Source organism: Aphelocoma coerulescens, chromosome 12 (genome assembly GCF_041296385.1).
Source record: "Aphelocoma coerulescens isolate FSJ_1873_10779 chromosome 12, UR_Acoe_1.0, whole genome shotgun sequence".
NCBI classification, from domain to species: Eukaryota; Metazoa; Chordata; class Aves; order Passeriformes; family Corvidae; genus Aphelocoma; species Aphelocoma coerulescens.
This window is the reverse complement of record NC_091026.1, coordinates 19,405,083-19,427,906: the sequence shown is the minus strand read 5'-3', so window position 1 is coordinate 19,427,906 and position 22,824 is coordinate 19,405,083. Positions and strand designations below refer to the sequence as shown.

The window sequence follows — 22,824 nt, the reverse complement described above, 5'->3', positions numbered from 1 at the left end:
TGAGGTTTTTCAAATGCTGAAATCACTTTTCATTAAAACTGTGACAGAAACTGAGAACCTGGCACGGTGCCTTTTCTTATATATACATTAAATCATGCATTTTGTGGCAGGATTTGTACATTTTTTTCTCTTTATAGAAGTCTTGTACAAAATCTTGCTTGAGTCACACCAAGATCCATCTGGATCAAGACAGATTTGTCTTGTAAAGAGGAGAGTGTGAAACACGTTGCCCCCAATCCCTGGGCCATGCCAAGCTCCTGCAGGCCTGGGGCTGCCCAGTCCTGGCTGCCCTGCATAACTGATAAATGAAATTATGGAAATGCAACTGTGGACAGGGTTATAGCAACCTCAGTGGTGCTGGTGAGCAGGTGAGAAAATATCTTTGTGGATATTTGGGTGCAAGAAGGATGTGTTGGACAGGGCTTGGAGCAACCTGGGATAGCAGAAGGTGGCAGGGGGTGGAATGAAATGAGATTTAAGGTCACTTCCCACCCAAACCATTCCATGATCCTATAAAAAAAAGCACTTTGTTCCTCAGTGCCTTCTTTTTTCCTCATGATCCTCATAGGAAAGACATACAGACACCATCATCTTCAGGTTTCCAAACATTCTGTGCAAGAGGAAGGAACCCACTCTCACTGTCTGCAACTCACTTCATTCTCCAGGAGTCTCATTTCTATGACAAGGTTGGTGGAAGCCTAAATTAAATTTGGGACCTAATTTTAAACAGAAACTCAACCTCCTGAGTAAACAATAGATGGAGCCTGCCTATTAAATCATTATGTTTTAATTAAATTCTTTGCAGCTCGTGAGTTCTTTGAACTGAGCGAGGTGATAAATGCATTGTAATTTTAATAGGGTTATACTTTGTGCTAAACTCACTGAGAGCAGGGACACGAGATAGGGACCATGTTCCCACAAAATCCTGCATGGGATTCTGCTGATAACTGCACACTTGGAATATGACAGAGGAACTTTGCAAAGAAGCAAAGCTGGTGTAAAGTGGGTTCTTTTCAATTAGAGACAGATGTAGCAGCAGCACACGAGTATGTGTGGTTCTTGCAAACAACAAAATAAAAACCATTTATTCTTCATGTTAGTGATTCAGGCTCCTCTGAAAACAAAGGGAAATCCACCTATTGCTGTGCAAGGCTTTTGGATCAGCTCCTTGGTGTGTTATTGAAGTCATAAAGTAAAATCAAGAAATTCACGACAATCATTGGGAATTATAGTGACAGGATGAGGGAAAATGGCTTCAAACTGAATGAAAGTAGGTTTAACTTGGATATTAGGAAGAAATTGTTCCCTGGGAGGGTGGGCAGGCCCTGGCACAGGGTGCCCAGAGCAGCTGTGGCTGCCCCTGGATCCCTGGCAGTGCCCAAGGCCAGGCTGGACATTGGGGCTTGGAGCAGCCTGGGAGAGTGGGAGGTGTCAGGGACATGGCAGGGACATGGAACAAGATCTTGAATGCCCATTCCAACCCAAACCATTCTGGAATTCTGTGAAAATGAAAAAGCCAAGTACAGCTTTTCTCAGCACCAAATCTGACTGAAAGAGGCCCAAAGTAAAACACCGACAAGTTTGGGGTTATTTTGTACTTAAACACCACGAGGAACTTTAGGAAGCTGGTTAAAAAAGAAAAAGTTGTAACTTTAAAATGACCTCCAGCATCATCACTGAATAGCTCAGCTGCTTTATCACAGCCCCTGCAAAGGTATCTCCCCACAAAGCTATGGGATCGTAAAGTCTCCTGGTAGGAAATATGACACACTCTTAAAACATATGTCAGAGATTTCCCGAATTGCAAACATGCTATTTCAGATGGCGAGATTCCTTTCCTCATAAAAGCATCTTTAAATTGTCTGACAGAGAAAATTCATATCACAAATAAAATCCTGGCCCCGCTGGAGTCAATGAGAGTTTTATGCCTGACGCGAGTGGAACCAAGGTTTCATCTCTGCTTTTTTACAGCTGCTCCTGTGTGTGAGCTCAGGCTGAGGGCATCAGCACCTCCCTTGGCACTGGGAAAGGATGAACTGGAAGGACCCTGCTCTGCCTCCTTCTCAGAGCCCACCCTGTGCCCCATCTCCACTCCAAAGCAGCCCCTGAATGGGCGCAGCTTTGGAAATCTGAAAATAAACCAGGCACAAACCCCCTGCGCTGACACGAGTGAGTGATGCTTGGAAACCTTGATCTATAATGCCAGAGCTGATAGGCTCCTGCTTGCAGAGACCTGATTATTCCACCTGGATAGTGGCTTAAACAAAAGAACAAGCAGACAAAAGAAATATATGTGCAAAGTCCAAGAAGCAGGCTATAATTTTCAATAGAGGTGTTGTGTGTATTTTTTTTTCCCTGGCATTAGCTGCAGTAAAATGAATCATGCAGAGCAACATTTTTCACAAACCCCAAACATCCTACATTCACATAAAACTGATGTACACCAGGAATGCTCACTGGGCTGGAGAATGGGAACAAAGAGGGCCGCAGACATACAATTTGTCATCCTGATTTTATATAATAACAGGATATAAGCATATAAATGGGTGTGTTTGGCAGGTGAAAAGGAAAATTATAGGGAGAGAGAATATTGTAGCTAACTCAACAGTGGTCATATTGCCAATAGATCCTTTTGCCATTTGACAGCTGTCTCAGGTAAGGGCTGAAAAATCATGTTTACCCAGATCAGCCCCATCTCTCTTTTGGTTATTTAGGACTCTGCACATTCCACATAAAAACAACACTTTCAGCTCCTAACTTCAATTGAATCACCATGAAATGTCCATTTTGAGGATGTGCTTCCTGATCCTGCCATAGTAGGTGTAAGCAACAAGGTGCTCAGGTGAGCCAGGCTGCACATCCACGTTTGCACAGCCACCAAGGAGCACCTTTTTGTACACAGAAACAAACTCAGGGTTGGTTTTTTTTTTCCCCAGCTTGATCTCAGTAGTTCTTTTAGAAATCAGGGAGTGCTCAGCATGCAAAGGAAGCCTGGGAGCTGAGAAAACCTCTTTCTATAGGATAAACAGGGAGAGAAGCCACAAGTACAGCAGAGCCCAAGCCCATATTCCACAGACAGATGCTGGGGACAGCAGCGAGGGAGGGAATTAGGGAAAGGCTCAGTAAATAGCTGACAGATTGCTGCTGCCACTGCCTTTCTGCAGGGCTTGTTTTGTACTGTACTGAGAAACTTGTAATAGTGGACTGAGCTGAAGTGGTGACATTAAACTGGGCCCTGCTGCTCGGGGCTAGAGCTGGTGCTTCACCCCAAATCAGATCAGCAGTGGTGCTAACTTGGTTGCTGACAGACCTTTCATTCACTGGCAGCAGGTGCTGGGGGCACTTTGCTGCTGGTGACCTGATGCTGGCATTTGGGGTAAGAAACTTGGAGAAGAGAGCATTATTTACTTTCACTCCGATGAGATGGCATTTCTGTGAGCAATCTGCTCCTGCTGGGAGAGGACTGGGGGAGTGAAGGATAGTATAAAGTGTGATAGTATCTCATTCTTTGAAATTGTTATTTTTTTTTTCTGTATTTTCCACAGTTCTGTTGTACAGTCCTTGTGCCAAGGGAGTTTTTTAAAGGCTGCTGCCCAAACTGCTGATTTTGAATCTCAGGAATTCATATGTGGAAGGCTCTGGATTTTAGACATTCACCTACTTGACAAGCAGATGCAGTCAGGTAGATTTGATGTTTATTCGAATTGAACTGGCTTTAAATGGAAGAACAAAACTGTGGCTTCAACCCCTCAGATCTGTGTCTGATTTAGCCATTAGGCCAGCTGAAAGCAGAGCTGGCAAATCAGCCAAATACACACACAGAGACATCAGGGCAGGGGCAGAGAGAGCAGGAGGGAGTTCTACTGAGGGAACTCATGTTTATAGAGCACCAAGGATAATGGATGAACTCAACAAAAGCCATTAAAGCATCAGCAGAAGCTCAGCAATGGTTTAGACAGCTTATCCTAATGAACTCAGAGTGGTTCACCTCGCAATAAATGGATAATGAGGGTATAAAAACGGCAGCCATTAATATATTTGCAGGTTAAAGAAACTGGTAAATGGTTCCTCGGTTCCTGCAAGTCTCAGACTCCGGAGCAGTGGGACAGGGTAGGTAGACAAAAAGCACACACCATCCCTTATTGATCCGTGTGGAAGCACAGCAGGAGCCTTCCTGAAATTTTTGTGGTGAATTAGACATGAGTTTGATCTTCCATCCTGGGTGGGGGGGGATGCTGCTCCCTCTCAATGCAGGTTTGAGGGGGTTTCTGTGAGTCTGTGTGTGATTTACTCCAAGTTTCCCTCCATCCTCCTGGAAACGCTCCCCCTAACTGCTGCCAGCTGCAGGTTAAGGCACTTTCACCTCCCTTTTACATCCAGCAAATCCCAGATCTAATGTCAGAGGAAGAAGAAGTGAGGTTTGCCAGGGGAAAAAGCCTGCAGCTGAAGAAAGAATTCACAGATGTAAAATGTAACGCTCACAACAGCCTGCAGGAGTGGAGTGGGAAGTTCCACAAGCAGCTGGAACAGATCCCACAAGGGCTGGACCTCTTGTGCCTCTTTCAGGCAACAGTTAAAAGCTAAAAATATTATTTAAAATCTTATTTAAAAGGGAACTTTTTCTACTCTGCAATCTTTTGCAATTCTGAAAGGATACAATGCTCCTGAAATCTTCCTTGTGGCCAGTGAAAACTCCCACAAAAATGCACTTATTTAAGGAATATTAGGGGCTGGAGACCTCAGTTAATCCCTCACAATCTCCTGACAATAAATTACCTGAAATTAGCATTTCCAATATTCACCAGTTCCCAGAGTAAATTAAGGTTCAATACCTTTGTAAAGTGTAGGGAAATACTCACAGAAATCACCAAGAAATCTTTTGGCTCTCCATGTGAGGTGAAACTGCCTCTTAATTCTTACAAAAATACTGGCTTGCCCATTTAGAGATATCAGACACAAAGAAAGGAAATCAGTTTTGTGAGAGCTGGGAGTGATGGGTAGAGGATTTTTGGAAAGGTTTTTTCTGGACAATCCAGCATTAGCAACCTTCAAAGGTGGCATGTGAGAAGCCCCAGCTTCAGAGTATGGAGCAGGTTCCTCCATAAATAAATGCAGCTTCCAGAGGGCTGGAATACTGGAAGCTCCTCAGACTTGTAAATTCCTGCACTATTTGTGCTTTTAGACTTCTTATTTTCCATGCAAAACGATCAAAATATAGGCAAGCGTCTAGAACACACACACAAAAAAAACCACCCAGGGAGATATCTGAAACAAATATTGTGGAAGAGTTCATTTTAACAGAGTTAATCCACCCAGAAATGGATAGCAGCAAGATATTTAATCATGGCATATCCTGTTTAATCACATTTAGATTCCTCTGGAAATTAAGCTTATACAACTTCCTTAATTTGGAGGACAGTATAATGCTTAAGTATTTAATCTCCTTAGGATTGATATTGGACTCGAGTCTTTTGCAGAGTTTCCTGAATAGATGGAAATTCAGAAGGGCTCAAATTAACAAATCACTCCTTTGTTTTCCAAACGATTTTTTTATTATTTTTTTTTAGCCTCAAATTTTTAATGGTTTGGTTTTCTTCTTGATTATTGACAATTCCAAGTCCACTGAGCTTTTGTGGAGTCTTTTAGGAAATGGATTCCCCACCACAAAGGTTCTCATCAGGACTGAAGGAATGAATGCAGGCCCTTCCAATGCCCTCTAGAAAACCTTAGTACATAATTTTTAGTCTGTGCTTAAAATTCAGCTGCCTTTTAAGCCACAGGTTTATCTTGGGGAGCTTCAGGATGGATCTGACAGACCACAAGTTCCAAACCAAAGCAAAGGGTGATTGTTGAGCCTACCCTGGATTTCCATCCTGCTGTTCATTCCATCATACAGGGATTATAAGATTTTACATAAAATGCCTCAATTTGGGTAATTTCGGAGTGATTCCACATTTAAACATGAAAATAACACAAGCAGAACCAAGTTATTGTAGTAAAAATAGTCACTAGTAGTTACTTTTGTCCCTTCACAATCTTTTAAAAAAAATAATTACTCCAAGTGTCTCAGACAAGGCTCTAACACCAGTCTAGCATTGAACTGCTTCTCATAAACCAAGATGATGCCTTGTCTCAAAATGTACTTTAATAATATAGTATTTGGGGGTTTTATGCCGAACAATAATTTGATTTTTCTGAATTTATTGATGGAGGAAGGGCTGTAAATTCAGCATGAGCTCTTTCACTAAAGAACACCAAATATTTCCTACAAAAAAAGTGGAGGGAATAAAATTGAAATAATAAATTCCAAACTCATCCAGGCAGGCAAGTGCAATGCTAAAGGAAATTCATTGGCAGATTTACAATTAAGATCCATACAGAATGGAAATAATAATAATTATAAGCTCCTAGAAATGCTGTAGCAGGTTGTACCCTGGATTCAGCAGGGACAAATCACTCATATTTAGTTTCAATAAAGGCATAATTCCTGATGCCTTCAAATACCTTCTAAGAGCAGCTCAGTTTATTGTATTCTTGGCAAAGTTTAAAATCCAAAAGGCAAGAGGGAAGTGGGAACGATTCCATTTCACAGGAGGGAAACTCCTGGAAGCATCACCTGCAAGAGCAGAGCCACCCCAGGGCTGGGTGCTGGGACCACACTCAAGGAACACTATTTTTGCCCTAAATTAGGCAAAACAGACCCAAAGAGCAGATCTGATGAGGGCTACACAAATTAATCGGGTTCTTCTGGGACAGCAAAGAACCTTCTGCACCTCAGCAGTTGCTGATTTACAAAGGGTTGCACATTTTACTGCCTCTGATGCCTCAAAAGCTGTTTTAGCATGTAAGTAACCTACCATCTATATTTGTTTCCTCATTCTTAGCCTGTGTGTATCAGATTTCACCCGGACATTCCCAACCCCTCAGGGAGTGCTGGGAGCTGAAGTGATTTTTCAGAGCATCAACACCAAAATTTAGGACAATTACCAAGCGATGCTGTTGGCCTTGGCTCTGATTTGGTTCAGGTTGGGTTTCCTCCTCTATCAGCGTGGCTGAGTCACTAAAATGTGTAAATCTGTGCCTGAATTCTTGGCTTTGCAGGCCTTTGTGACCTCCTCTACAGCCCAGTAAAAGCCAGCGCAGCTCCATTAACTCCCAGAGTTTTACATGGGTTTGCTGACAGCTTCATCATTCTTTCTTTGCCTTCTCAAAGAACCCAGGACTTCACCTCACGCCCATCCACTGACCCATCCAACTCTTGCACAGTGATTAAAAAATAGCAGCTCTGGGATGAAAAAAAACCCCTCCCTACAACATTTCCGCAGAGATTTTGGTTGTTGTGACTTGTTTATAGCTTAAATACCCTTAACAAGCTGGCTGGATATGGACCTAAGGGAAGGTTTTTCCTGTTTTTTGTTCTGTGTTTTCACTTGGCCTGGAGAATCTGAACAGAGTCTTTATATCAGCTTTGAAAATACAAGTCCTGCTATGAAAACCGAATGTTGCATGCATGAATATGCTTTTAGTTTTATAAATGAGGAGCTGAATTGCTCATAAATATGTTGAGCACAGTTTCAGCTCAGGTTCAGGAGGATGCTGAGATTTGTCCTTTCTGTGTCAAGGAAATCTTCACCAGAGTAAGGAAGGCATGAATTTCACCTGGTGTCTCACTGAATAACCAGTTAGCCTTAAAAATTTACTTTCTGCACATGTATTTAATCATAGAGATTGATCATAAATATGTTTTTGTGGGTTTTTCCTTGAGTATTTTGGGTGAAACATTTTTATCTAAAGTGCAACACAGGAAAACAAAAGTTACTTGTACCTTGGCTGCCCTGACATTCTATCAAAATTACTCTGCTCTGCCAAAATATGGTCATTTTTTTTCATCCTGTATAATCCCTTATCAGCATTGTCACTACTTCTTTTGCCCAGTCTCCTGGCAAATTTTATGTTCTAGGATTTTAAATCCTCAATTCTCTTTCTGGGTCAGCCACGTGCCTGTTATTCTAAGAATATTGTACTTGTCCTTGAACATGCATCCCTCCGACTGGGCACTCACCGTGCTCATAGCGCTGGTTTAAAGCTGGAGCGAGCACAGCAGACACAACACTCGTGCCAAGGACAGGTTTTTTCCTTCCCAGTCATCTTTTGTTATGAATCTCGTGGTTCTTCTGGCTGTTAAACACCTGCTACTTTCCCTTGGGAAGTGCCAGGTTACCTAAGACACGCACAGAAAGGGAGATGGGGGTGATAATTTCCCCTATTAGCAGCATGGCTCCTTCTCTCCCTAAACACGGAGAGTTCAAGGACATGGGAAGTTCAAGGATGAGGGAAACGACTGCAGAAATCCTGAGCCATTCAAGTACAAACTTGTAAAACACAAACCGGGTCAGCTCTGAGGCCAAGTCTGGTACAGCTCTTGGTGTTTAATGAAGTTTTGTCAGCGTCAGTGGATATGAATTCTTATATTCGGTGTAAGAATTAACAGCCGTAATCCTCCACAATGAGGGCTTCAAAAGGAAAAGTGCCCTTCCAGGAGGGATTTCACTTCACCCCACAGCCCCGGGATTCCTCACTCCGCTCGTGGTCACGTTACAGCCAGACCTTGACTGACATTCTGGGCACTCAGTGGGGTTTCTGGTGAAGACAGGAGGAATATTGTTGCTTAATGCTTGAATAAAGCTGTCGAACATGCTTTGGGTGATGATGAAATTGAACTGTTTCTGGTTAAGCACTTAAATGCTGGATCACATCTTGTATATTCCCTACTTAAATCTCATTAGTGCAGAAAGCTCCACTCAGAAAATGGGACCATTTGCTTTCCCCAGCCATTTCAGGTCATAGCCTGAAACAAAACAAGGAGAGTTTTAAGAAGTCTTTTCAATTCTTGTTTGGCCTAACAAAAATAATGGAATGTGTTTTACAGATATAGAAGGAAAAATAGTTAATCCATAGGATTACAAGGAACTGGAAGAGATTAAAAAAAGCTCTCTCAGAAATTCATATTCTATGCTATAATAATAGTGGAAGTGACAAAAACCTTGAGGAAAAATAGGGGAAACAAATCCACACTGAAGGAGAAAGATTCAATTCTAAAGAATGAGGAAAAGCCACAGCAGAAGTGAGGCCATAATTAGTATTCATGTCATAAAAGCAAACAAACCCATTCCTGCTAATGGCTCCAGGCATCCCCTGTGGGCTGAACGCCCCAAAAAAGCGAGACATCCCCATTTCTACCTCAGGAGTGGCAGGAGAGAACGCGACTGTTTAGGGCGGATGGAAAACAGGATGAGCTAAATATTAACATTTCAAGAAAACAAAAACCACGGGAGACCAGCGCTGGTCCCTTTACCCTACTGAGTGTTTTAATGGAGAGATTTAGATCGTCTGGATGAATCACTGTTATTTATTTCCTCCACGCTTTACTCTGAAAGGGAAGGGCTGAAGACTCGGTATTTCCCTTCTAGCGCCTCTGTAACAGCTGTAAAAATTAAAATACGCGCGGAATGGTGGCATTAAAGACTCATCAGCGAGCCGGAGCAGCCAGGAGCGGGGCAGGCACATCGTGGGCATCCAAAGGTGAAGAATGGGCCGTTCACAGCACTTAGAAATGCAAATGTCAGCGCCGGAAAAGTCGACGGCAGCTGCTCGGAAGGAAAAAGCTTTTCTCAAGAGCTCGTTCTTTCATCAGCACCACGGAGCATTAGCCACGCACTCCAGAGCCTTCATCTCGCCGTGCCAATCTGCTCGCACCGAGGCACAGACCGGGGATTGGTGAATAAAAGGGTGATTTTTGACTTCAGTAGCACCTCCACTCCCTTCAAAATACTTGCGGGCGCTGGCCATGTTTGTGTGCAAAGCCCGCTTTGATGGGGGATACAGGTGTTCTTAAGGTTCTTCTGCCCAAAATGCAGATATTGGTAGGTAGAGGCAGCACTAGACCTGTCCTTTCAGGGAAAGTTTGGTAGCAAAGAATCAGAGAATGGTTTGGGGTGGAAGAGACCTTCAAGCCCATCCAGTGCCACCCCTGCCATGGGCAGGAACACCTCCCACTGTCCCAGGCTGCTCCAAGCCCCAATGTCCAGCCTGGCCTTGGACACTGCCAGGGATCCAGGGGCAGCCCCAGCTCTCTGGGCACCCTGTGCCAGGGCCTCCTCTCCAAAAACGAGGCTCGCCAATGTGGGTAAGGACAGGATGGGCCAGCACAGCCTCTCCAGGACAATTCCTTGGGATACTTTCACCTCAAAGTCCATGATTTCACCCGCAGCCCTGTTGAGCAGCACAGCACTGGTGCCTTTAAACGCTTTGCTTGCCTGGAGCTGTGCAGTTGAGGCACCAGTTGAGAACACTTTAATTAGCCCAGAGGAAATCACAGTAGGGATTAAATGAGTTGGGCTGTTATCCTCCTGCTTTTACTAGCAGCAAATAAAAGTGTGCAATTAGCTTTTTAAAAAGACGTTTCCAGGATCTTAAGGTTATCATAACTGTAAACAATAGTATATTTATCTAATCTGAGAGTGGTACTCGAAGTATATTTCCAGTCTGAATAGGAAATATTAAAATTACAATTGGTCCACGGGTTTTTGGGGATTTCTTTAGTCAAAATTCAGCTTAGCAGCAGGGGCAGAGGAGAATTTTAAAGAGGGTTTTCAAGCAAGAAATGCACAATTTCCTGATTTGGTTTAGCAATGTCAAAATATATCCTTAGTGTATTTTTTTTTTTGGTCGTGATTCATTGTAATTCATTTGTATTAAACTATTGGTTTTGATAATGTGTTAGTATGTACAATATTACATAAATCAAACCCAGAAAGACTAAGATTTATCAAAATAACACTCAAAATAACACCAGTTTCAGTATAAATGAAATAAAATTTTTGGCTGAATTATTTTTGAGGGATTTTCCCACATCAATTTTCTGTGCAAGTTTCCAACCCGTTTATTTCATTCTGCTCCCATCAGCTGCCTTTCAGACGAACCCTTCCAGCCCAGTTTTCCTTTCAGTGATGCTGATCCATCAGGAATTATTCCATGAAGTTAGATCAGCACGATTAAAGGAGCAGCTGGATCAAACCCACCTTACTGAAATGTCACTTATTAGTGGCAATAAACTTTCACAAGCTTTATCTGAAGGGAAAATCCCAAGGCTGCTGTCGTGTGAAGAGTCTTGTGGGTAGATTTGAAACCAAAAATCAGGGAAGTGGTTTGAAACAGGAATTAGAGGATGAAAGTGAAGAGCTGTAGGAAACAACTGCAAATTGGCTTTATCAAACAAATATTGGGTGAGAAACATTTATTCCTTCCTCACTGTAACTGACCCCACCCTGCAGCCACAGCAGAGGGGCCTCCTCAGGAGGATTAACTAAAGCTCCACAAAAGCTGGTTTGCTGTTTTCTAGGGAAACCACGGCACAAATGAAGTCTCTGATGGAAAATCATCACCAACAGGTTCCTTAAAAGGGAATATTTTCCCTTAACGGCAGAACAGTCAGAGCTAAAAGTGTCCATCTTACAAACCTAATGGGACACAGGGAATGAGACACTGACCTCCTGCTGGCTTCACTCTTGGTCTTTATTCATCCAAATCCTGCCCTGGATCACCCTGCTGCCAGTTTGGGACACAACAAAAACCCTCAGCTTGGTACTGGGGCTTCACTATGGAAAGACCTCAGAGTTTTATAACATTTAAAATCTTATTCCTGATCACAGAATGGTTTGGGTTGGAGGAACCTTAAAGCTCATCCCATCCCATCTCCTGCCGTGGGCAGGGACACCCACTATCCCAGGCTGCTCCAAGTTGGACATTTCCAGTGCTAATCTCCTGATGTAAAATGAAAAATAATATAAAAAAACCATTCCCTCCTCATGAAAAAATATATAGACTATTACTGACTACCTTTAGAATCACTTTCCTGCTGGCTTAGGGATACAGATGTAGAGATTTCACATCTCACCTCAGAAAAATAGGTGTACTTTGCAGACAGAATTAACTGACAGATACATTCACCATCAATACTGCAGATACCAGCCCAGCAGGAATTGAGCTTGTGATAGCTCCTGATCAAAGGAATTATCCCTGAATGCTCTGGACAGGGATCCTGCAACTCCTACACAGTGCATGTCTGTCTTGTACCTGTCAGCATCATCCACACACAGGTATTGTGCCTTGGTGACACCACAGTGACTCCTGAACGTGTCACCCCCTAGAACCAACACATCCAGAGCTGAATGAAACATTCCTGAGACAGTTTTGATTGTCCCAGTTTTTAGGGGATGAATTCCTACTGCTGCTCCTGTTCTCCATTGAACCTTGTGGGAGTGAGGCATGTTAAAGTGCCTTCTGGGGGATCAGGGATCACTTGCTGGAGCCCAGGCAAGGATTAGGAGATGGAGAATTAGCAGCTCTCCAACTCGTAGGGCAGAAGCCCCCCAGCACCAATGATCTGGGTCACCATTAGGACATGAAGAGTTTCAACAAGAAAGGGGAACAGACTCCAATAGCTCACTGACTTTGCAGACTGAGGCATCACAAGGCAATTGGCTCCGATGGGAATTGCTGGCTGGGTGATCAGTGGCACTGAATCCCATAAAAGCTCCCTGCCCAAGACAGATTTCCCACTGAATGACTCCTCCTCCTCCCAGTGCACCACTCAAAAGCCCCTTAACCCTTTACGTACCCCCTCCCGCAGTAAATGACACACACTTGCTGACTGCTAAGCATCCACTTTTGAATAACCTAATGAACTTTTGAACATCCTAATATCACGCTGACCTTTTCTAAATAAACCCAGCAAAAAGTGCATTATTTTTTCCCTTGGGTGAAAAACTCCTTCACCTTGCAGTACACCTCGGTGATGGATGACAGCCTAAACCCTCACAGGATGGAGATACCTGCAATCATTTCCTTGCAAAACACCGCTAAATTCCTGTCCCATCAGCATATACTGATAACACCGTGGCTGGCAACATCTGCAACCCTGCAGAACCTGTGCTGCTGTACCAGCCTGACACTCCGCTCCAATTGCCCTTCTGTGCCATGAAAGGAGCTGCAAATATCAGCTTTTGTTTGCCAGGTCATAGGAGGGAAGAGAACAGGCTACTGCTGTTATCCAAAGTCGTGAGTGCTCCTCGGAGCTTCTGGAAACTCTCACCCCGCCCTGGAGAGGATGAGATAAAGCCTGAAGGGTATTTCCAGGTTCAGCAGCTGAGAACACAAGTGTTCCCAAAGCTAAATGAGCTGCAGGATGCTGTGAGCGCATGTAAGGCACAGAGATTGTCCAGTGCTGATGGACATCGATAGGGGATCTATAGGGTTTGATTTTTATCCCTGGTGCAGCTTCCCAGTGAAACACCCTGGTGTGTGGCATTTGCTGTTTTGCACAAACCCAGCAAAAGCTAAATGGACACCAAATTTCCCTCCCCCCCAGCCTCAACGCCTCTTTGAAGCCAGAGTAATGGGAACATTTAGCTCTTAAGTTCTGGTTTTACTTCCACAAAAGCGACTACACATCAACCTAATGTCTTCCTTTGTTGGGTGACACAGAGGTCACTGCTGCGAGATTTATTTGATTTCGCAGTTTGGTTAATTAATTTGCTCGTTCTGAGCGTCCTCCATCAGCATCGCTCGTGCAGCAGCACCACCGAAGCAACAGATTCATTTACATGGTACAGTGCATCTGGAATAATTATTACCCCCCAGAATTGTTATTGCTCCAAATCTGAGGGGAAAGGGAAGTTTCCTACTGTGATAAAAGGGCTCTGTTGTGGTTTTATCAGCTGAAAACAACGAGGTGGACTAAATTACAAAAGCAGCTTTTTGCAAGTGTTAAGTAGCACAAAACACAAATGTCCATAAAGCCATTACAAGACCAAATTTCTTTCTCTTATTACCGTCTTAGCAAGTTTTATGAACAGGCTAAAGAGTCTGAAACCACTCCCATGCCTGCGGCAGTATTAACACACAATCAGCAGCAATTAAAACAGCAGCATTTTTTCACTGCTGAAGGGTGCTATTGTCCCCCTGGTTTGGAAAAATCAGACTTTTTTATAAATAAGCCCTGGAAAACTGGTTGGATTATAAGTAAGGAAAGCAGAAGGCTTTAGAGGGACAGTGAAGTGAGATTGAAAGCATCTTAGATCAAGAGAATTAAGTAATTTGAGCTCTGGATGCCTGATTGACCAAGAAGGGGGCAGCTTTGTTTTTCCATTGAGAGTTGATCAAAACCGACTGGTTCCAGTTCTTGGGTCCTTGATTTGCTGGGAGCCCTTTGCTTTGACCAACTGATTAGCTCTTTTCACTGCCCTGGGAGAAGAAATCATTCTTGACTTCTCCTTGGACATTTAATTCCTACACATCTTCCCTGTTCCTGTAACTTAAGCTTAAAGCTGTGGTCCACAGTGAAAGGTGAAATACTTGATTAATCAGAGTTTATACCTTGGTAGGCTTAAGTTTAGAAAGAAGAGAGGAAAAGCGTGGAGCTCTCTGGCCCAGCCTCTTCCATCAGCCTTTCATAACCACAGCAGAAAATCAACAAAACACAACACCGCCTCCACTATTCCTTCCTTTTCCCACATGATATCTGGATTTTAAACATTATTCCCAAATCGTCACTCTCCAGCAAGGCTGAACCTGCCACATACTCCATCTCTCAGGCTCTAATAATTGTGGTACATCAAAAATTCACAAAACTCCTGCCTACCTTGTATCCAAGTGCTCCCCAGGTCAAACACAGCCCAGTGCTGCTCTTCCTTAGGCAGCCAAGGCAGCCCCCGCCCTTGCCTTAAATAAATCCACGAGGGTTCAGCCCACGGGTTCAGCGAGGTGTGACAGCATTGAGGGGAGATTGAGGGGAACCCAAATCACCTGTGCTCACTCTGGATCCCTACCAAAGCAAATGTATCATGTAGCAACTGAGATAACCACAGCCACGTGAGGGGCGGGGGCAGCTGTTGCCTGAAGCAGTGGAAATGAGACGCACAAAGAGATGCAGATGTGTTTATCTATTTATCTATCTATCCATACAGTGTGTGTATATGGTATCACACATGTCTGCAATACACACAGCTATGGAGCAATGATGTGAAAGTGCATTTCTCTGCTCCCTTTCCAACAGCCCAGCTTTTCAAGGGAAGCAGAATGAGCAGTTGCTCCCCTTGATTAACTCATTGCTTACAAACACCTCCCACCTGCTGCACCAAGACACCTTTAGACCTAACGCTGGCTCTGAGGCTCCTCATGTTCTTTGTGGTTCTTGGCTCCCAAGCCGTGTGTTAACAGTAGATATTTAAAATCCATGAGTGTTAAATGCAAATATCATATTACAGCTGCAGGAAGCTGGTGGGGAATGCATTGTCTGGTCATGGTGCACGGGGCTTATTTTGCATCTCCTGCTCTTTGAGTCTCTCATCCCAGTCCAGAGCAGGCCAAGAGCTGAGACTGTTGAAGGTAGAATTAATAAAATATGTGGAGTGAGCTGGGATATCAACCCCCTGCCTGGAGGACAGGTCCCACCACCACAAGTGACATATGTAATGCAGCTACCTAGGATTCCTAGAGGGTGTACAGCAGGGCTCAGACTGGTGTGACTGGGGGGAATTACTGGGGCACAATTGCTTAAAGCAGGACTCACTGTTCTGCAAAATAAAGTTCTGTACTCAAAGCTGTTGGTTTTGTTTACCTCCTGTATAATTGCCCTCAAGGATTTTTCTTTCTCCCCCCCCCCAAAAAAAAAGCTGGTTTTGATGCACATGAAGCTTTTAATGCATCTAAGCACCTCTGTGGGCGTGAGATGTGGTGGTGTTGGCACAGAATCACACAGTGATGGGATGGTTTGGGCTGGATTAAGTTAAGGTTGTCCAGTTCCAGCCTCCTGCCATAGGAAGGTTCATTTCAAATGGGAAGGCCTCTGGAAGAGCAGCATAAATTCACTTTTCAGAGGAGTCTGCAGGTGACAGGGCCCTTTGGACCAGGAAGGACTGGGAAGGCCTCATGGGCTGCAGGGAACAAACCAGGCTCTGTGTGATTCTGCAGATCCACAGGTTCCTTCTCTCGTGTGAGCTCCCTGCTTCAGTGATCCCCCCAGTGCCACTGCTCTTTCTAGTGAGCAACAACTTTTAAATGCTCCCTTCCAAGTGACAATCAATATAAATATCCTGTGGTTTGCAGGCTGCTTATACACTTCCCATAAAAATCCACGGGGGCTGAGCTGTGTGCTGAGCACTGCCTGAACTGCATGCAAAGCACTCTGCCACGCTTTTATTTGTGGGGTCTCTCCAAAGTGCAGGGGAATACGAGCTGAGTGCCTGATTAAAATGAAGTGTAACTCCTAATGGGTTCTTTGCACTGCAGTGCATTTGCCATCTCATTCATTACGTTGCACTCAGTACCTTCCCCCATTTAGCCACACGGAGCTACACTTAAATAAAAATGTAACATCTTCTCTCTGATATTTGTGTCCTGAGTCTCAAGCATCTGCTTTATGGGCCTTCATCACTTTGTACATCATGCTACAAACTGCAGTGAAAGTCTATTTGAACATGTGATGGAACTGATAAAACAGATCCGTGGCTTTTAGCAGAGGGCAAAACTTCAGTGATTTATTTCTGCCAACTTCTCTGTATGTAAAGTTGTGTTGGGCTTTACTTTTTAATGAGTCAAAAACTCAGGGTAGTGTAAATTTTGCTCAGGCTGGAATTGGTGTTGCAGAGCTTTAGATGGGAGTGATTTTAACTGGAGATGGGATTGCAGACTCACGGGATGTCTAAGTGTGTATATATCACAGTTTCAGTATTCAAACCATCCCCTCACTGTAGAAGATTTGGTTTTAGGTAAGAAAATTCCCATTCATCACCTCATGCATGTCTAGGGAAGTGATATCTAAGTGCAGACAGGATGATTCTGCTCTCTAGGAGGACAAATTTCCCCTGGGTCCTTTCTGGAGGTGTGAGGTTCATACCCACCAGATGACCCAAGGAATCAAATCTGATACACAGCATTTCCAAGGCACCTCATTTCTGTCATTATTTGAAGACAGAAAGTGATGCCTCAAACCTGTGTCCAGAGAAGTCAGGGAGCAAATGTGCATCAATAAAAGCAATATTTTACAATGAAAAGGGGCGTTCCCCTTGTGAAAATGCACACAGAGTTATATTTATATATGAATTCCTGACTGGATGAAAATCAGTGAGCAACATGAGCTAATCATTTTACTATGCAGATTCCCAATGATGCAGGATGGCAAAAGACTGGGATAAACTCTCATTTTAATGCTGTTTCTTGAATGACTGATTATTAACATCACCCTTTAATTTGTAGTGCAAACCAGAGGCAAATGTCACCCATCCTCTGCAATCAGCTCCTGAGCACTGTCACCTTCCCCAGCTGGAAGGATTTATTCTGTTTCTAATTGCAGCTGGTTACGACAAACTGCTGGATCTGAAATGGAAACCTGGAATGAGCACACTCCAAACCCAATGTGGAAAGTCAGCAAATCTGCACAAACTTTGAAGAAATGTCTTGGAGACAAAAAAAACCATAGAAGAAGGATGCACAAAGAGTTGCACAGTGCAGGGTGAAGGTGTTCTAGCAAGCCTGGGGGTTATAGGGACTGGAACCAGGCGTTAATTTATAAAAATATATCACTTATTAATGCAAGTACAAGGTGGCATTAAGAATATCTCTGCTGTGTAATTACATACTGGATTTTTACAGCAGCATGGAAAATAAAGGGAATTTTTCTCAAATTAAATGCACCTAGTCAAGGAGAGGATGTGCTACCTCATTCACTAAACATCAAACACGAGGATTTTAATTCAACATCAGAGGTTGCATAAGCAGCGTGCAAAAACTGGGTCAAAATGTTTGTTTAAAAACGTTGCATCACTAAATAGGAAGGGGAATTGTTAATCCATGGACACAGTAAATCACTCTGCTACAGCTGATTACTTTTTCCTAATTGTTTTATCATTATTTCCATTGGTCCTAAGCTTAAACTTTGGGTTTAAAGAGTTTTGCTTTTACAGGTCAGGTTAGGAAGTTCAGGATATCTGTTTCTTTCTTGAAAAGCCTTTTTATATTAGTTGAAAATTAGAACATTGAAAGGAGTGCAGGTGAATTTGGGGTTCTCTATTTCTTTAGCCAAGGTCATCCCATGCACTTTGCAGCTCCAAGGGAAACCTGCTAAGGAAATTTGTACTCCTCAGGATTTTGGATCTTAATCCTTTTTTTTTTTTTTTTTTTCTGACATTTTTCTTTCCTAAAACTCTTAAGTCTACAGAGAGAAAATGCTGTTGTAAACATGACCCAGATATCCACTTCAAGCCTGATAGTGATCAAAATTATCATGCAGTTTTTGCAATCTGGTTTCCAAAGTTCTGCTTGTAACAGCTTCCTTTGCATTTGTTTCCTTTAAATATCTCTTTTTTAGAATATTTATGGATACTGTTCTCCTTCTGCAGTCCTTGCCCTTGAAAAGTAAGCAGCCAGTGTTGCTTAGGATATACCTCGGTATAAATTATTTATTGAAAGCATAAAGTATTGAAGAATATTGTCTTAAACTTTATTCTCTGACAATATAAAAAGAAAACATCATCTAATTAAAATGTAGGCTTTATAGGAAATGGGAGGAATTTGGTTTCTCTGAGTTATGGTACAGCAACCTTTGACAGGATAGGTTTTTTAATAAAAGAGAAGTATGTTTTCTAGAAAAAAATAAACAACTAAAAAACAGGGATGACTTATCCCTGAAGTAAATATCCAGCCTGTGAAACATAAATAACAAGACTGAAGGAAGAGGAATATAGATAAACCAGATTAACAGAAAAGATGAAAGCATAAAAAGCATGAGTGTGCTGGGGAAACTCTCCTGGGCTAACTAGAAAAAACTTGTCAGAGTGTGCACAGGGAGAAAAGAAATAAAACCTTAAAGATCAAACAAAAAGATCCTGAAGATGGGGTAATAATTCCAGGTATTTACGTGCACTAACTAGGTGCTACACTTGTAACAAGGACTGGCACTAAAGAAAATGCTAATGATGAGCAAGGCAGAGTGATCAAAACTGAGGAATAAATGACACTGTGAAATGGCATTTCACAGGAAGAGTTTGGTACCAGGTGCTCCTACAGAATTCAAACACCCTTATCCAGTCTTGCAGCACTTCTTGCTCCACTAAAATTTCCATCACCTCGGGCTTTGGTTGGATTTGTTGGGTGTGGGAGCCAGCACAGGCAGCCCGACGCTGCTGGGACTCACCTGGAGCAGGGACACCCCTGGGCAAGATTTACTCTGTGGGTTCAAACTACCCCAGTACCAGAGAGGGACATTTGACAAGGGCCTGTGGGGTCAGGGCAAAGGGGAATGGCTTTAAACTGACTGAGTACGGTTAGATGGGATACTGGGAAGAAATTCCTCCCTGGGAGCATGGGGAGGCCCTGGCAAAGGGTGCCCAGAGCAGCTGTGGCTGCCCCTGGATCCCTGGCAGTGCCCAAGGCTGGGTTGGATGGAGCTTGGAGCAGCCTGGGACAGTGGGAGGTGTCCCTGCCATGGCAGGGGTGGAATGAGCTGATTTTTAGGTTCCCTTCCCACCCAAACCATTGTGTGATTCTGTAATTATTCCATGATCTACAACTCCATCCATTCCACTGGTAAAATTAAATAAAGGCAGAGATAAGCAGGGCAGTTCTGTAGCAGGCAATTTCTAATACCAAATACCACCTGCAACCACAAACCTTTAGGACTTTTGATAAAGCAAAACAAAACAGAATGTCTCCAGATGCAAATATATTTAAAATGATCTCATTTGTGATTCCTCAGTGTCTGTGCCCAGGCTCTGCTTTCTGTGGCTCTGCAGATAGGACCTGAACTCAGCTGGGCTCTGGCCTCACACAAGCACATCCCTGTTTTGCTGATAAAAAAAAAAATGAAGCACTCAGTAAATGTCAATTCCAAATTAAACTGCACTCCAAGCCTTTTGTAAAAGCTACATTTAAAATGACTTTATTGCCAGATGAGTATCTGAGAAATACCAGAGTTTTCTTCAGCTCCCTGATAGGAGGTCGGGACCAGGTGAGGGTTGGACTCTTCTCCCGGGTAATAAGGAACAGGACAAGAGGAAACAGCTACAAATTGCAGCAGGGGAGGTTTAGGTTAAATATCAGCACCAATTTCTTCACTGAAGGGGTGGTCAGGAATTGGGACAGGCTCCTTGGGAAGTGATGGAACCACCATGCCTGGAAATATTCAAAAACCACGTAGATGTGGAGCTTGGGGCCGTGGGTTAGTGCTGGACCTGGCGGGGCAGGGTTAAAGGTTGGACTCGATGATCTGAGAGGGCTTCTCCAACCTAAATGTTTCCATGTGCAGCTTTTAAAAACCTGCACATCAAGGATGAGTCCCTGGAATTCTCCATGGCCTATCGTTTTAAGACAACCCAGTGATTAATACTTGATCTGTAGCTATTAAGGAGTGTTGGGGTTTTGTTGAGGTTTCCTTTTTTTTTGCTGTTATTTGCTTAATTAGCTCATTGGCCACGCTGCATCTGCTGCCTGGGAGGGAGTGAGGTGGACTGTGGGCTTTTACTATTATTAATTGCTGTGAGTTCTGCCAAAAAAGTGTTCTAAAAAACACCCAAAAAAGCCATTTCAGCACTTTGAAGGATGTTAGTCATGACTTACACAGATTTCCTCATGGACTGCATCTTGTGGAGTTCTTGGCTCTTAAATCCAGCACCGAGTTGTGGCTGGAGAGATCTGCCCTCCATGCAGAGCAGCTCTGATTCCCACAAGGGATCTGCTGATTCCCTTTGAGACCCACTGCTGGGGGTCAGAACAGCAATAATAATCCTATTTTTGCCATTTTTGCCATGACCAGAGCAGACTGACTCCTGCTGAAGGTGCCTGGTTTTCACTGAGCAAGGTTTTGCTCTGTGGGTAAAGATGGGCAGTGGCTGCCTGGTTGTTCCTGCATGGCTGCTCCTTTGATGATTATATTGATCTTTTTAGATAATCTCATTTAATCTCATTTATCAAAATGATGCTCCAGCTTCTGCCCTCCACCTACGGCTGTTTTGTCGTGCTGCTGCTTAAGGTCACTGAATTTATTCCATCAGCTTTCCATCTGTGTCAGGTGGGTTTAGGTTGGATTCTAGGGAAAGGTTCTTCTCCCAGAGGGTGCTGGGCACTGCCCAGGCTCCCCAGGGAATGGGCACGGCCCCGAGGCTGCCAGAGCTCCAGGAGCGTTGGGACAGCGCTGCCAGGGATGCCCAGGCTGGGGTTATTGGGGGGTCTGGGCAGGGATAGGGGTGGGACTCATGATCCCTGTGGGTCCCTTCCAGCTCAGGATATTCCATGATTCTGTGATCTGAATAATTCCCCACTGACCTTTAGCAAACAGCTTCTCCACAAAAGACAATGAGACTTATTTAAATGTTTCTTTTTTTATATCTCCCTCCCCATTTTATCATTATAAAATGTTTATTTTATTTATATCTCCCTCCCTTATTTGTGAGGGAGAAAAAGAAAAGTGAAAAAATAAAGAGTGCCAGACTTCAGGCCTGGAAGCATTCCCAGTGCCACAGCCACCCCAGGCAGCGTTCTGCTGAGCTCACAGGTTCCATGGGCTCAAACGTGGCTGGAAGTGCCACCTCTAAACAGCAAAGCGCTCAGAACTGGCATTGCTGTGCTCCCCACCCCCGTTGCCAGCACAGACTCGTCACTCCCTGCTGGCACTGGGTGCCACCCAGCAGAGCAGGGCCCTTTAGCACTGCCACCCTCCCTGCAAAGGTCTGCTGGGGACACGGAGCCCGTCCAGGGGCTGCTGGCTGTGCCCGTGTCCGGCACTGACCGGGAGCCATCTGGCCATGGAGCTGTTCCCACAGTGGCTCTCCGTGGCAGACAAAATGTGGATTTTGGTTGGCTCCAGGCACCCCCAGAGCGAGCTGGCAGCTGTCTGCAAACTGCCAGGACACACCTTTGGTCCCACAGGCACCCCAGGGCTGGGCACTGTGTGGGTTCACCCAGGGCAGAGATAATTCTCTTCCCAGGGGCTGCAGTGGAGCTGTGTTTGGGTTTGTGCTGGGAACAGGGTGGATGATCCAGAGATGTTTTGTCATTGTGGGGCTTGCACAGAGCCAAGGCCTTTCCTGCTCCTCGTAGGGCCACGCTGAAGAGCAAGTTGGGAATGCCTGGGATCCTGGGAGGAGACAGAGCCAGGACAGGTGACCCCAAGTGACCCCAAGGGATATTTATACCTTATGACACCATGCTCAGGATGTAAGCTGGTGGGAAGAAGGACATTTGGAGGGATGATGTTTTTCTTCCCAAGCCACCATTCCATGGGATTGGGCCCTGCTCTCCTGGAGGTGCTGAACACCTGCCCATGGGATCAGGGAATGAATTCTTTGTTTTGCTTTCCTTGTGTGCACAGCTTTTGCTTTCTCTGGTAAAATGCCTTTACTTCAACCCATGAGTTTTCCAGCTTTTACCATTCCCTTTCTCTCCCTGATCCCACTGGTGGGGAATGAGTGAGGGGCTGGGGAATCACTGGGCTTAAAGCACAACAAGTCCATAAAACTGGGACCAAATTCCCATATACTCTCTAGAGCAATGCTGCTAGGAAGGGCAGAGATAAGCCTGAGTTATAGATGGAATTTAAAGTTTTCCTTCTACTCCAGCAAGTCCAGACCCTATGGTCAAAGAAAACATTTTTGGTTAAGGTAAAATATTATCACAATAATGATAATAACGATAGGTAATACACCGAGTAGGTTTTTACTTTTTAATTATCTGCACATATACATCTAAATATGTAAAGTGGGATGTGATCTT

The 22,824-nt window shown here is 43.9% G+C and overlaps 1 long non-coding RNA gene across 1 annotated transcript; it reads right to left on the bottom strand.

Moving 5' to 3' along the window:
- Window positions 1-1,771: 1,771 nt before the first annotated feature.
- LOC138117474 (uncharacterized) lies at window positions 1,772-14,754 on the bottom strand. The gene is made up of 3 exons (XR_011154656.1): window positions 14,702-14,754; window positions 4,658-9,950; window positions 1,772-4,334 (listed from the first exon to the last, which is right to left on the bottom strand). It is a non-coding gene; the product is annotated as an uncharacterized lncRNA (long non-coding RNA).
- Between the last annotated feature and the right edge of the window lie 8,070 nt (window positions 14,755-22,824).